We start from the raw sequence: 16,040 nt of genomic DNA, 5'->3' as shown, positions 1-16,040 counted from the left end.
GAAAGATTGTTATACCTTAGAGGTATTCAGGTTAGGAATTCATAGGTAACTTGGAGGTAGCACTCCAAATGTCGGGAGCTATCATGCAACACACGTTTACCTCGATTGTCGCATATATGTGTCTCAGATTGAGTTGAGAGGATCTATAAGGTCAAGGTCAATTTGAATTGTCCACTCACCGAGATGGTGGCATAGTATCAAGGTTCCTAACCAAGTACTTCAGAGTTAGAATATACCAAATTGTGACGTAGAGTCTAAGCTCATGCATAATATTGCATTTTTGTGTGATTGTTTTATTGTGATTAATGTGTTTCAAAAGTGATAATAATTTCCCTTAAGTGCTATGAAGATTTATTGATTTTACTTAGTGATTTTGACATTATAATATGATATTATTTTTCTTTAGTATTTTGATATATTATGTTGTGTTATGATATGGTCTATTATGATTGTTTGCGTGTTATTCTTACTTATATTACATTATCAACGTGATTTCAAAATTCGTCTCTTTTGTTGTTTGTGTTTGACTGGTTTGACCATGCGTTTGCGAAATTACAGTTGTTATAAATTAATGAATCTTGAAGTTGAAGTTTGGGAGGAAAGCCGCTCTTATAGGATATACCGGGAATAAATGTTGTAGTTTTATTTTATTTATTTAATTTGAAACAATTTTTTGTATGAAAATCTTATAAGTACTAGGAAGTTTTTAGAATTAAATTATGTAATTATACTTAAATCAAACTTATTGAGATTGCACTATTTTATAGGAGGAAAGAAGTTTAAAGTGTTTCAATTGTATTTTAAGAAATGTGATATTCTAAATAACTCACCTAAGTTTCTTTTTCCTTTGAAAGAATTTTTATTTATCCGCCGTAAATTTTATAGAAATATGATATAAATTATTACATATATTATTTTGGGGTTTATGGTATCACATTAGTGATATCAGAGCATGTCTGTCCAATCATTATGATATAATAATTTCATAATTTACACTATATTATGAAATATACACTATAATTTCAAAATTTCATTTCAATTTATGTAGTAGTTAACTAGATTTAACAATATTTGATGTAATATATAAAAACTTCATAGGAATCATAAGTTAGTTTGAGAGAGTTGGAGTGAGAAGGATATCATAGGTTTAACTTCTTCCTCAAACAAAATTAACATTTAATTAATGAAGTAGTAATAACTAGCATTAACATTGACGTGATTTATTGTAATAGTATGGGATTTGAAAACTATTTTATGTTAGATTCTATTTCAATATTGAAAAATTTATTAATAAATATTTATGTTATGGTCTCTCTCTCAACTATATTTTAATAGGGCTTTCTTTAAGTAACTTTTAATATTGATTATTATAAAATAAAGTTAATTCAAATGCAAATACTAACAATATATGTTATGTTTTGATCTCATACTAAGAAATAAAACCATGTAGTTTTTGAATTAATTTAAATTAAATAAATTTAAGAGCTAAATATATATAATAAATAAGTTATGTTTTTTTTTTTTTTACAATAACAAGTTATGCTTCTAAAAATTTGTTATCTTGTTATATTTCTAAATATAAAATTACCATATGACATTGTATATGAGTGAATTTTAGTTTTTTTATTTGCATACTTCAAAGTATATTATTATATGCCATATAAAATTGGCCAAATTTAATCATTCTTTAATTATTTTTTTTAAATTATCTGATACCCTTGATATTTGGTTAGGTACAGGTGTCAAATCGCAAAAATAACGTTAAAGTTTTTTTTGGCAAAATTACATGCTAACGTTACACCAAATACATTATTAAATATCACTTAAGATATTTGGATCATCAATTATTAGACACAATTAGATAATAAAGGGGTTAAAAATAGACCCAAAAAAAGGGGAGGTTGTTAAAAATAGTGATTTTAAATTTGTTTAAATAGAAATAAATAATTTTTTTGCCAAGATGAAAATAAAATTTTGTTCTTTTAATAAATATCACAAATAAATTTAACCAAAAAGTTATAATGTTATAAAGATATAGATCACACAAAAAATTTAACTCATGTTATTGTTTTAATTTATGCAGCAGAACAATCAATAGAAATTTGCTATGAAAGAGTGGCAGATAACTTGCCTCCACCTAATGAAGTTATAGATCTTTTCAAATTAAATGACGTTAAAAGAATGAGAATTTATGACTCTAATGAAGCAACTTTACAATCCTTTAAGAGGTTCCAACATAGAACTTGTCATTGGAGCACCTAATGAAAACATTCAAACAATTGCCACTGGTGTTTCGTCTACCTCTTATTAGGTCCAAAATTATATATTGAAATAATCAAAAGATGTCAAATTTAGGTACATTGTTGTTGGTATTGAAATAAATCCTAATGATCCAACATCGCAATTTGTTCTCCCAATAATGCAGAACATTAATGCAGTACTTACATCTGCTAACTTATAAAATAAAATTAAAGTGTAAACAGCTATACAATTGGATTTGTTAGGAAACTCATATCCTCCGTCAACAGGAGCATTTATTAGTTCTTCAAATTCATATATATCTTCAATAGTTCAATTTCTTTTGCAGAGTGATACACCACTTCTTGCTAATATATACACTTATTTTAGCTACATAAGTAACCCAAAAGAAATTGAACTTTCATTTGCATTATTTAATTCACCAACAGTTCAAGTGAATGGTGGATAATATAAATACACAAATTTATTTGATACAACATTAGGAGCTCTTTATTCAGCTCTTGAGAAAGTTGGTGGTGTTAATTTGGAAGTTGTTGTCTCAAAAAGTGGATGGCTTTCTGATGAAAATGCACAAGCTTACTATGGTAATTTGATTAAGCATGTGTCTAATAGGACTCCTAAAAAGCCTAATCAAGAATTGAAAACTTATTTGTTTGCTAAGTTTGATGAAAATCAAAAAGGGCCTGCTGAAAGAGAACGACATTTTGGTTTGTTCACTCCTAATAAACATAAGTATCAAATTAGTGGTGACATTGAGGCATATACTTCTTGAAATTCCTCCTCTTCTCAGCTATCAAATGAAGGAATAATATTTTCCTTTTGTTTATTTTTATTTATTTTTTCTTTATCTAATTATTATTTTTTGTTGTTGAAGAAAAATTAATTATTTTATTTGTTTCATATCTGATTATGATATGGCTATTTCATGATGTAATATTTATTTTTGGACAATATTGATAACTCATGTTGAGATCTATGAGTGGATTTGGTGAAATAATTATTTGTGGTGTTAATTGACAATTGCATTATATGTGAGGCTTATTAGTATTTATTTATTATGGATTCTTTCGATTAAGTCTCTTTTTTATCTCTCAAATGTTTTTTTTTTGTAGCATTAAAATTTATAATTATGATCTATGTAGATCATGAATATAAAATCATTTTCTATATTATTAATTTATATAATATAAACTTTAAATTGAGGGGATGTTAAATCTTTCTACATGACTACAATCTAAATCAACGCATTGATCTTGATTAATTAATTGAATTATGGTTACGTTGAAGGAAAATAGTTCGTGTTTGGACACTTTTAACACGTGAGTTTCGATTTTTAGTTTTAAATTCTATTTTCTAAATCAATTTTAAAATTGAATTAACAGCTAGTTCGAATGAATTTTGGTTTTTGGGTTTTAAAATTGTTTTAAACAACAAAATTAAAATAAAATTTGTTTGGTAATTATTTCTATCTTTTTATTTTATTTTGTTTTTGTTAGATTAAATTTTATATCACATAGATGATGTAGGTAAAATTTCACACAAATTTAAATTCATTTTATAAGTTATTGAAACTAGTGAAAATTAACAGTCTTCAATAAAAGTGCATATTAAACATGTAAAATTCGTTATAAGTTACATACTTTAATTTTAATTACGTGTTAGTTACAAGTCAATTACTTTAGTTAGAAATTAGTTGTTCTAATTTTGGAATATAAATTTTATTATATTTACTATTGTAATTATATTTCTCAATTGATCAGTACAAAACTTATCTCTACTTCCCTTTATTTCACGTCTAATATCAATATTTTGCATATTCCATTATAGTATCAGTGAGATAATTATTTTGCTACTCTTTCTCAAATTTTGTTTGGGAGAAATTTCATATAAGCTTAATTGATTTATCTTTTCTTTCTCATTTGATTATTGAACAATTTGTTCATTTTCTTCTTCTTCACTCTTAAATTCCAAATTAAAATCATTTCATCATGACGATGATGATTAAAAATAAAAACTCATAAGAAAATGGGTAATAAAAACAACATGTTTGCTAACAAAACTTCTCTAATATTTTGATATCAACCATGTTTCAACATCAACAACTTTTAACAGATAAGAAAAAGATGTTGCCAAGTGCATTTATTGATGATTTCTCAAGAACACTAACAATATTTGGTGTCAAAATTCTTTCTTTTTAGTCAAATTGGCATTCAAAAATAATAATGTATTCAAAGATCTTGCATGGAAATGTAGACTCTAGATTCAATAATTAGCAACAACAACAACAAAAAAGCAAGGTTGTTATTGTTTCTAAAAGAAATCCATAATTGGATTCTCATTTAAACAAAAAAGTAAGAGAAGATCTTGCATGGAAGTTTAGACTCGATTCAACACCAACTACAGAAGGAAAAAAAAAAGGGAAGAAGCAAGGTTACATTATAAATTTTCTTGTTCTTATTTCAAACAAAGAATAAATCTTCAAAATAATAAATTAGCCAATTTATCTCCAACATTTCAAAATCATTTAGTCGATGTATTTCAATGTTTCTCAATGTATTTCTTTATTTTTTCTACCAACATTTGTGTTTTGGATTTTACGCTTGTAAGGGGATATTACAGATGTAAAATTAGTTATAAGTTAATTACTTTAGTTATGTGTTAGTTATATAAGTTAGTTATTCTAGTTAGAAATTAGTTGTTCTAATTTGGATATATAAACTTCATTATACCTACTATTGTAATTCATTTGATCAATAAAAAAGTTATCTCTAATTTTTTATTTTTCATGTTTAATATCAATATTTTACAACAAAAAAATATTAAAATTAAAAAAAAACTAGAAAGGATTGAGAGAATTAAGAGTATCTAAATCTTTTCTCTATGGTGACAATCTATATCAATGCATTGATCGTGAGTTAATTATTCGAATTACGGTAAAGTTGAAGGAAAATTTGTCCTAGTGTCGTATTTTTTGGACAAGAAAATAGTGCGTGTCTGGACACTAAAAGTTATGAACTTTTAACTCTGCAACTATTTTTAACTCTGCCTGTCACACAATCACTAGTATAAAAGGATGAATATTAATAATGTTCCATTATGCATGGTTAAATATTAACTTTTCTCATGTCTATTCTTCTCTTTGAGTATTAACTTATCTCATGTCTATTCTTCTCTTTGAGTATTAACTTATCTCATGTCTATTCTTACTTTTTCTTTGTATTCAAGGTACTTGGTGAGAGAAGGAGACATCAATACTCAAGGGTTCCACAAGTGAACCTTTGAATGCATTTTATGAACCTTCTTGTATAATCCATCTTGTTGATTGTAGTTCATAGATGTAATGAATTCAAGATTCTGAACATTTCACCATTATGGTTGAGCAATTCATGTTTTAAGAAGATTTTGAAGTTTTTTTTAGAATACAATGTAAAAAGAGGATCATTTAGGGAGATGAAGACTTAATTAAGAAAAAGATATGTAACTCATAATATGAAAACCTCTAATCAAAGGATATGCATCTCATAATCTGAAAACTAAAAAAGAAGGACCAAAAGGGTTTTCAAAGTGAAAATGAAATTGTTGACATACAAGTTATATTTTTCCTTAATTTAATTATTGTATGATATTATGTTTACTATGATAACAAGTAGCTTGATCTTAAAAAATAAAAGATTGACGAGGATTCAACAGGTTCGCAAAAATTTAGAGGAACCAGGAAAATCACATAAATTAAACATTTTAGCATAAGCAAAATACAAGTTTCTTTTTCAAAAACAAGCAGAAACCACAAGAAACAAAACTAATCATTTGGCTGTATTGTTTCATACCTTACTTATCTATTTACATTATGTTATATTACAATTAGCTTGACCTTAAAAAGACAAAGCAAGTTGAGGACACTGCAGGTTTACTGGAAGCAGAGGAAGCATATCCAGACAAATTAGAAGAACCCAAACAATGAGATGGTGCAAGTAAATTAGAGAAAGATGACAAAACATCAAAAGTTGAATCTAACCACGTCTGAAGTAGTGAAAATAACTCAGAAATCAGAACTGGATGGAAATACAAGTCACCTCATCCTAAAACTCTGATAATTTAAAACTACAGTGATCATATGAAGACAAGGTCATACGATCTTATTTGATATACTAATAGGAGAAAAAAAACTTTTAGGTGTCTTACGATTTTTCTCAAAGTTTCAAGTTCCACGTCATTCTTTTTTTCGTGTGAGACAACCTTTGTAATATTAAGCATTATCTTTTTTGCCTTTATCATAAGAAGAAGAACTTGACATCAAATTTGTGGCTTAAGCCTCAAAAGATTGACAAGTCACATTGATAATTGCCTTCAAATTAAAGGAAATAAATTGTTATCTTTCTTCTAACTTAAAACTAATATATATTTTAGTGATTATTTGGAATTTTGTTTTAAAAAAAAAAGAGCCAAAAGAGTCGAGAAAGGGATAGAAAATACAAAAGAGTCACAAACCCCTTACAATCAAATAAAACTTCCAATAAAAGACTTTATTTAAAAACAAAAAAAACAAACAAATGCTTACACTAAAAGATTAAACGCCCACAAACCCCTTACACCTTACATCCCAAAAAACTAGTTCTTTATACCACCAACGGCATAATTCTACATTAAAATTCTTCCTCTTTGTTTTTATCCATCACTAAAATAAAATTTTAATACGTCCAATCAATACTTTCACATTAAAATCAATTTGATTAAAAAGATAACTTTATTTCGAGCTCACCATATAACCAAACAATTCAAATTACAATATCTCAAAACTTAACAACAGAAGAGTTTTACGTATTGATGAATTTGAATTAGACACGCCACAAGATAGCCAATGGTTCATCGCAAGCAATCTATAAGCTTCTTTGACCATATACTAAGTATTTTGATCGTTACGCCAAATCCTACGATTTGCAACACTCTTTTTAAAAAACAAAGTTACCCCACAATGCAACAAACTACCTTAACAACTTCTCTTCCCACTGAAATAAGACACACCTCCAGTGCCACCCTACACCTAATATATACTTATGTCTTGGATATCTTATATAATTGGGGAGACATATTTCTCAAATGAGATCACTTGGAAAGATATGACACTCGTATAATTGTAAAGTTAAGAAAATAAAATAAAAATGGATAGAATCATCGTACCGACAAGTGATTTGGTTTGTTTGAATTTGAATATATACATATAACGTTTTTTATGTAATGACTATATATAACATTAAGTGTTTAATAAATGTGCATTGTCAGTATAAAATAATTTTACATTGAAATTTAATGAATGGTTTTTATTTTGTCATGTCTTACCATTAAATTGAAGTAAAGTAGTTTGATGTGATGAAATATATGGATTCTATTGGATGTCAATTTTACACTATTAAGTCACATTTCATTTTCTCGTAGTAAAAAAAAGTCAGAGATATTTTTTTTTGCAATATTATCCGTAATGATATGGAAGATGAATTTTTAACTTATTGTTTGTTAACTTAACATATACATTAAGAAAAATTGTTAAAGCATTTAGTATAAATTCAATTATTGTAATTTTTTTGACATACATAAAAGACATTTAATATTTTGATCGATGACTAATATAATTAATGTTTAAAATATTTAAATATGAATATTCTCTTAAAAAATTATAGATATATGATTAACATTTTTTTTTAAGTTATATAGTGAATTCTTTCGACTGTCCTTTCTTAGTTCTTCCCTTGTCCAACATTGATTTAATTCTTCACAATTTATTCCATGGTGACATCTTTATGTAAAGTTACATTGAACAACCTTCTAAACTTAAAGAGTGGTTTAGAAGAATGGAAAAATGTAAGATGAAATGAAGAAGACAAAAGAAAAAATTAAGTTGATTACTCACTTTAGACTTAAATATATATAAAAAAATAAAAAAGTATAGACACAAATGATGGACCAAAATTTAAGTAAGTTTATAACTAATTTTAACAAGTTGATGCTATTCTCATCAATATACCCTTTAAGTCATAACATAACAATTTTTTATATAATATTAAATGAAAAATAAGGTTTTTTTAGGGAATGTATTACTTTTTTAATTGCATGAAAAAAAATTAAACCCAGGGGTAACTAATTAAATTATTTGGGAATTAAATTGCTTCAAACATGTAGTCTTCAATGTCAATTAATTAAAGCCAATGCTATCAATTACATAAATAAAAAAATCAATATAATATCACCTTTTTTAAAACTAAAGCTTTCTCTTGCCAAAACAGAAGAAATTAAAGTAAAAAATAAATTACAATTTCAACCGTCGCCTGAGAGATTCGAACTCTCGCGGGGAAACCCCATGTACTTAGCAGGCACACGCCTTAACCACTCGGCCAAAGCGACTATGTTGTTAGTTTTCCCTATGCATCAGTAACCAATCCGAATACGATCATTTTTAATTTCTATATATCTACGCATCGGTAACCAATCTGAAGACGATCATTTTTAATTTCTATAGATCCACGCATCAGTAACCAATCCGAAGACGGTCTAAGATTAATACCACTGATAAAAAACGCACAAAGAAAGAGAAGAGGACAAATCAGAGATCAGAAATATTTTGTTATCAGGTATTTTTTTTTTTACAATTAAATCTATTTTGTTATCTTCATCATACAACTAATATTTTGTTTAAAAAATATTGTTTTTATTTTATTTGTAAGAATAAAGATTAATGAAAGAAACGTATAAAAATATGAATAAAATTTGAACATGCGCGCCTTTGTCACCTCCGTCACAGTTGACGCCTTTGTCACTGCCATCGCCATTGTCGCCTTTGTTATTGTCATCACCGCTTCTTCGTCCTTCTTCGTTTTCGTGTTGCCTATCCACTGAGTTCTCATTTTTGTGGCTGCCTCCCTTAATGTGTCCGCCTTTTCTTGAGATGAAACTAGGGTTTTCTAGTTTCTTGTTTTAACCCTGCCTGGCCGCCTCCTCTGTTTTGACAGCTCTAATCTATTCATTTTAATCTCATCCCATAACCCAGCCCATTTAAATCCATTCATGTTATTTTACTAATTTCAGCCCATTTTATCTTACTAATCTCAGTCCATTTTATCTTACTAATCTTAGCCCATTTAAATCTTACTAATCTTAGCCCATTTAAATCTTACTAATCTAAGCCCATTTAAATCTATTCATTTTATTTTATTTTATTTTTTATTTTTTATTTTTTAAAAAAACAAAGGGTTTAATTTCCTTCATAATTAAATATTAATTTAGTCATAAAAAATACAAATAAATATTATGTTAAAGATTAATTAGATGTGATATCTTTTTAATCTTTGAGTTGTTAGGACACAAGTGGTACAACTTGATAGTTCTAAAACTCACTTTATTCATTTTTTATTTTATTTATTTTTCCATTCATTTATTTATTTTAATAAATTAATCTAAAATTGACTTATTTATTAGATGTAACTCTTTTTTATCTTTGAGTTGTTAAAACACAAGTTGTACTACTTGGTGGTTTTGAAACTCAATTTAAAAATCGAGAGTAATAATTTTTTTTTAGATGATTAAATTAGATATGACATTTTCTTTATTTCTTGAGTTTTGGGACACAAGTTGTACAACTTGATTGTCTTAAAACTCATCTTTTAAAATACTTATTCAAATCAAACTCTTTTATTTTTTTCTTTTCGGCAAAACTTTTTTTTATCACAAAACAAATTTTTTTTTAAAAACAATCAATACATCTGCATTAACTAAGAACTACGTAGCTTTGATTTCTCCATCGCACAAAGAGATACCTAGGAGCAAGATCGCATTTTTGTCAAGCGCATTAATAATTTTTATTTTTATTTTTTTTATTCCTTGAACACATTTATTCCAAAATCATATTTAAATAATAATAATAATAATAATAATAATAATCGTTATTCATATTTAATAATAAAGATAAATAACTATACTTAAGTTAAATTAATTTTGCACAATTAATTATAGATAACCGTTGTTTTAACGGATGTCGTAGGGTGCTAATACATTTCTTACGCATAATCGACTCCCGAACTCAAAATTTGGTTTAAAAGACCGTTTTTTTTTATTTTTTTTTTTCTATTTTTAAGGGTTTCCCAATATTTTCCCTATTTTAAAATAAATTTGGTGGCGAGCCCATTAAATTCGAAAAACACTCGAAATTTTAGGCCGCGACACACTAAAAGGTGAAACACCCACAAATCCCTTACACCTTACATCCAAAAAAAACTAGTAGATTACACCACCAATGACATAATTCTACATTAAAATTATTTCTCTTTGTTTAATAAATGTGCACTATCAGTAGACAATAATTTTACATTGAAATCTAATGAATGGTTTTTATTTTGTCATGTTTTACCATTAAAGTGAAATAAAGTAATTTGATGTGATGAAATATATAGATTCTATTGGATGTTAATTTTACACTATCAAGGCATATTTCATTTTCTCCTAGTAAAAAAAAGTCGAGATATTTTTTTCCGCATTATTATCCGCAATGAAATGGCAGATGAATTTTTAACTCATTGTTTGTTAACTTAACATATACATTAAGAAAAATTGTTAAAGCATTTAGTATAAATTCAATTATAGTAATTTTTTTTACATACATAAAAAACATTTTATATTTTGATCAGTGACTAATGTAATTAATGTTTAGAAGATTTAAATATGAATATTCTCTTAAAAATGTATAGATATATCGTTAACATTTTTCTTAATTTATATAGTGAACTCTTTCTGCTGTCCATTCTTGACTCCGCCCTTGTCCAACCTCGATTTGATTCCTCACAATTGATTCCACGATGACATCTTTATCTAAAGTTATGTTGAACAACCTGCTAAACTTAAAGAGTGGCTTAGAAGAATGGAAAAATGTAAAATGAAATGAAGAAGACAAAAAAATATAAAAAAAATTAATTTGATTACTCACCTTAGACTTAGAGATATATATAATAAAAAAAAGTATAGACACAAATGATGGACCAAAATTTAAGTTATAACGAATTTTAACATGCTGATGCTATTCTCATCAATATACCCTTTAAGTCATAACATAACAAGTTTCTATATAATATTAAATGAAAAATAAGGTTTTTTTTAGAGAATGTATTATTTTTTTGATTGCATGAAAAAAATGAAATCCAAGGGTAACTAATTAAATTATTGGGGAATTAGATTGCTTCAAACATGTAGTGTTCAATGTTAATTAATTAAAGTCGATGCTATCAATTTCATAAAAAAATAAATATAATATCACCTTTTTAAAAACTAAAGTTTTCTGTTGCCAAAAAATAAATAAAAATCTGAAGAAATTAAAGTAAAAACTAAAATACAATTTCAACCGTCGCCTGAGAGATTCGAACTCTCGCGGGGAAACCCCATGTACTTAGCAGGCACACGCCTTAACCACTCGGCCAAAGCGACTATGTTGTTAGTTTACCCTACGCATCAGTAACCAATCCGAAGACGATCATTTTTAATTTCTATAGATCTACGCATCGGTAACCAATCTGAAGAACATCATTTTTAATTTCTATAGATCCACGCATCAGTAACCAATCCGAAGACGGTCTAAGATTAACACCACTGATAAAAAAAACGCACAAAGAAAGAGAAGAGGAAAAATCAGAGATCAGTAATATTTTGTTATCAGGTATTTTTTTTTTTCCAATTAAATCTATTTTGTTATCTTCATCATACAACTAATATTTTGTTTAAAAAATGTTGTTTTTATTTTATTTGTAAGAATAAAGATTAATGAAAGAAACGTATAAAAATATGAATAAAATTTGAACCCGCGCCTTTGTCACTTCCGTCACAGTTGACGCATTTGTCACTGCCATCGCCATTGTCGCCTTTGTCATTGTCGTCACCGCTTCTTCGTCCTTCTTCGTTTTCGTGTTGCCTATCCATTGAGTTCTCATTTTTGTGGCTGCCTCCCTTAATGTGGCCGCCTTTCCTTGAGATGAAACTAGGGTTTTCTAGTTTCTTGTTTTAACCTTGCCTTAATCTAAGCCCATTTAAATCTATTCATTTTATTTTATTTTATTTTTTATTTTTTATTTTTTAAAAAAACAAAAGGTTTAATTTCCTTCATAATTAAATATTAATTTAGTCATAAAAAATACAAATAAATATTATGTTAAAGATTAATTAGATGTGATATTTTTTTAATCTTTGAGTTGTTAGGACACAAGTGGTACAACTTGATAGTTCTAAAACTCACTTTATTTATTTTTTATTTTATTTATTTTTCCATTCATTTATTTATTTTAATAAACTAATCTAAAATTGACTTATTTATTAGATGTAACTCTTTTTTATCTTTGAGTTGTTAAAACACAAGTTGTACTACTTGGTGGTTTTGAAACTCAATTTAAAAATCGAGAGTAATAATTTTTTTTTAGATGATTAAATTAGATATGACATCTTATTTCTTTCTTGAGTTTTGGGACACAAGTTGTACAACTTGATTGTCTTAAAACTCATCTTTTAAAATACTTATTCAAATCAAACTCTTTTATTTTTTTCTTTTCGGCAAAACTTTTTTTTATCACAAAACAAATTTTCTTTAAAAACAATCAATACATCTGCATTAACTAAGAACTACGTAGCTTTGATTTCTCCATCGCATCGAGAGATACGTAGGAGCAAGATCACATTTTTGTCAAGCGCATTAATAATTTTTATTTTTATTTTTTTTATTCCTTGAACACATTTATTCCAAAATCATATTTAAATAATAATAATAATAATAATAATAATAATAATAATAATAATAATATTTATTCATATTTAATAATAAAGATATATAACTATACTTAAGTTAAATTAATTTTGCACAATTAATTATAGATAACTGTTGTTTTAACGGATGTCGTAGGGTGCTAAAATACATTTCCTACGCATAATCGACTCCCGAACTCAAAATTTGGTTTAAAAGACCAATTTTTTATTTTATTTTCTTTTTTTTAAGGGTTTCCCAATATTTTCCCTATTTTAAAATGAATTTGGTGGCGAGTCCATTAAATTCGAAAAACACTCGAAATTTTAGGCCGCGACACACTAAATGGTGAAACACCCACAAATCCCTTACACCTTACATCCAAAAAAACTAGTAGATTACACCACCAATGGCATAATTCTACATTAAAATTCTTTCTCTTTGATTTTATCCACAACTAAAATAAAATTTTAATACATCCATCTGCTGCTTCCAAATTAAAATCAATTTGATTACAAATATAATCTTATTTCAAGCTCATCATATAGACCAAACAAGTCAAATAACAATAAGCATGTCTCGAATCACCTTATCTCCCAAAACTTCAAGATTACACTTCCAAATGGCAAAACAAGTCAGTGGTAAATGGAAAAATCATTGACCTTGCTGATATCAAACAAGGAGGGTTCAATGTTGAAGAAATGTTTGAACAACTCGGTTGGACCTCATTTTTCAAAATAAATGAACCACAGTACCCGCGTCTTGTAAGGGCTTTCTATGCCGCTTCAAGAGGATCAAAAGACATGACTAATTTCAGTATGGTACTGAAAGGGGTTCATATGGAAATTAATCCCACCACACTATGTCAAATACTTGATATATGTGACGAAGGAGCTCACTGCTTATCTGAGACATGGTATTCACAGTGTGTCATCACTAGGACCTCTGTGCTCCAAAACACCCTCATCAAACCTCCTAAACCATTGGTGGCCTCCAACCTCGTCCCCTTGTGTCGCATCCTTCACAGTATCTGTGTCCGGCCACTCCATCACTCCTCGGGCTGGCAGTTTTGAGAAAGTCACAGAACTGGATCTGATGATTATTCATCACGTGATTATTGGTACTCCTCTTCATTTGGGTCATGTTATTTTCACCTTCATGTTGAATGCTGTTGTATTGGGACGATCTGCTCCCTATGGGATGATTTTAACAAAAATCTTCAAATTTTTCAAAATCACACTTGATGATGAACATTCCATCCACCTCAACAACACTTTTTCTATGAAGAACATTAAACAGATGAAGATTCAAAATGATGACCGTACTGCCTCAAAGAAAAGAAAAACTCGTCCTTCCTCTGTTTCTCAAAACTCTGAAGATGAAACACCTCATCCTCCACCTGAGGATACACCATCACCACTTATTCCAGAACCAACCTCTCCACTGCGTAACTCTCTTGATATTACTCCTTCTCCTGCCTCACCTTCATATTTTGTTTTTCTTGTTGAGACAAAATCTCTCAAATGATTTTAATGATAACAAAATTACTTAAGAGATTATGATTGTGGTTAATGACTAACATGTGCTCTTGAGTGTATTCATATAAGATAATAGGTTATTAATCATTAAGGCAAAAAGAAGGAAAATGTGATTTTGGCCTGAGGATGGAAAACCCACGTGAGGATGGAAATTGCTGCAAACGTGAGGATGGGCTGCAATTTGAAAAAACTCCAGATTTGGACAATCTGATCTCTCACCAAAACAAATGTGTTTATTCAAATACATAACAATGTCAAACATGAATAAACAAAGCATTTAAAATTAAGAGTCAAAAGGTCAAAAGAAAAAGATGAATATGGCTAGATCTAGTATGCAGAGGATGGCAGAATAGGCAGAGGATAGGCCATTTCATTGAATAAATGCGATCTTCATCTCAGTAGCACATGAATTCGATTTGGATATCCTTTCTTGATGGTCTGCTATTAGTCAACATTGTCCTTATTTTTCCTTTGTCCTTATGCTGCCTAGATTTAAAATATCAGTGTGATGTTCCTACTAAAGTCATCGATGACTTAAAAAGTAACATGCCAAATTAATTTTTACATTATTTGTATGTAGTCAAATTTATACATTATTTGATTCTAGTGACATTTTCACTCACAATTGTGTTGAATCTTATTACTTTCATTCTTGTCTTTGTTTAGCAATGTATTGTGTAACTAAACTCTAATTATGTTTTTTTAATTGTTGATACATGTAATAACTATAGGCTTTGGATTTGTATTTTTTTGGTTTGGTTTGGTTGGGACTCATATATAAAAGATTCTTTTTTGGTACTTATAACTTTTGAATTAATGTGCCTATTAGTTTTCTTCTATACATATTTAAAAGTTCTCATTCTTTATTCTTGTTATTATAATTTGTATTTCCTTAAATTATTATTGTTTAATATTATCCTCTTGTCCATATTTTGATTTTAGCTAGATTAAATCATATTTTGTTTTTCTTGTTGAGACAAAATCTCTCAAATGATTTTAATGATAACAAAATTACTTAAGAGATTATGATTGTGGTTAATGACTAACATGTGCTCTTGAGTGTATTCATATAAGATAATAGGTTATTAACCATTAAGGCAAAAAGAAGGAAAATGTGACTTTGGCCTGAGGATGGAAAACCCACGTGAGGATGGAAATTGCTGCAAACGTGAGGATGGGCTGCAATTTGAAAAAACTCCAGGTTTGGACAATCTGATCTCTCACCAAAACAAATGTGTTTATTCAAATGCATAACAATGTAAAACATGAATAAACAAAGCATTTAAAATTAAGAGTCAAAAGGTCAAAAGAAAAAGATGAATATGGCTAGATCTAGTATGCAGAGGATGGCATAATAGGCAGAGGATAGGCCAGCAAAAGTGAAAGCAACCTATCAAGCATGTGCAAAGGCCAAAGTATGAACATTTAATGGGCTTGCACGTTTTAATACATGAAGAAGTCAAGTTAACAAAAGGCAACTT

General features: G+C 28.0%; 2 non-coding genes and 1 pseudogene across 2 annotated transcripts; 1 reads left to right on the top strand and 2 right to left on the bottom strand.

Moving 5' to 3' along the window:
• LOC101491628 (glucan endo-1,3-beta-glucosidase-like) overlaps positions 1–3,031 on the top strand; it is a 3,383-nt pseudogene extending 352 nt beyond the window's left edge.
• A 5,542-nt stretch (positions 3,032–8,573) lies between these two features.
• TRNAS-GCU (transfer RNA serine (anticodon GCU)) lies at positions 8,574–8,655 on the bottom strand. Its single transcript has one exon. It is a non-coding gene; the product is annotated as a tRNA-Ser (tRNA).
• A 2,984-nt stretch (positions 8,656–11,639) lies between these two features.
• Positions 11,640–11,721, bottom strand: TRNAS-GCU (transfer RNA serine (anticodon GCU)). The gene has a single exon. It is a non-coding gene; the product is annotated as a tRNA-Ser (tRNA).
• Positions 11,722–16,040: the final 4,319 nt, after the last annotated feature.

Source organism: Cicer arietinum, chromosome 7 (assembly GCF_000331145.2).
Source record: "Cicer arietinum cultivar CDC Frontier isolate Library 1 chromosome 7, Cicar.CDCFrontier_v2.0, whole genome shotgun sequence".
Taxonomy (NCBI): Eukaryota; Viridiplantae; Streptophyta; class Magnoliopsida; order Fabales; family Fabaceae; genus Cicer; species Cicer arietinum.
The sequence above is the reverse complement of the archived record's forward strand: the minus strand, read 5'-3'. Positions and strand labels throughout refer to the sequence as shown.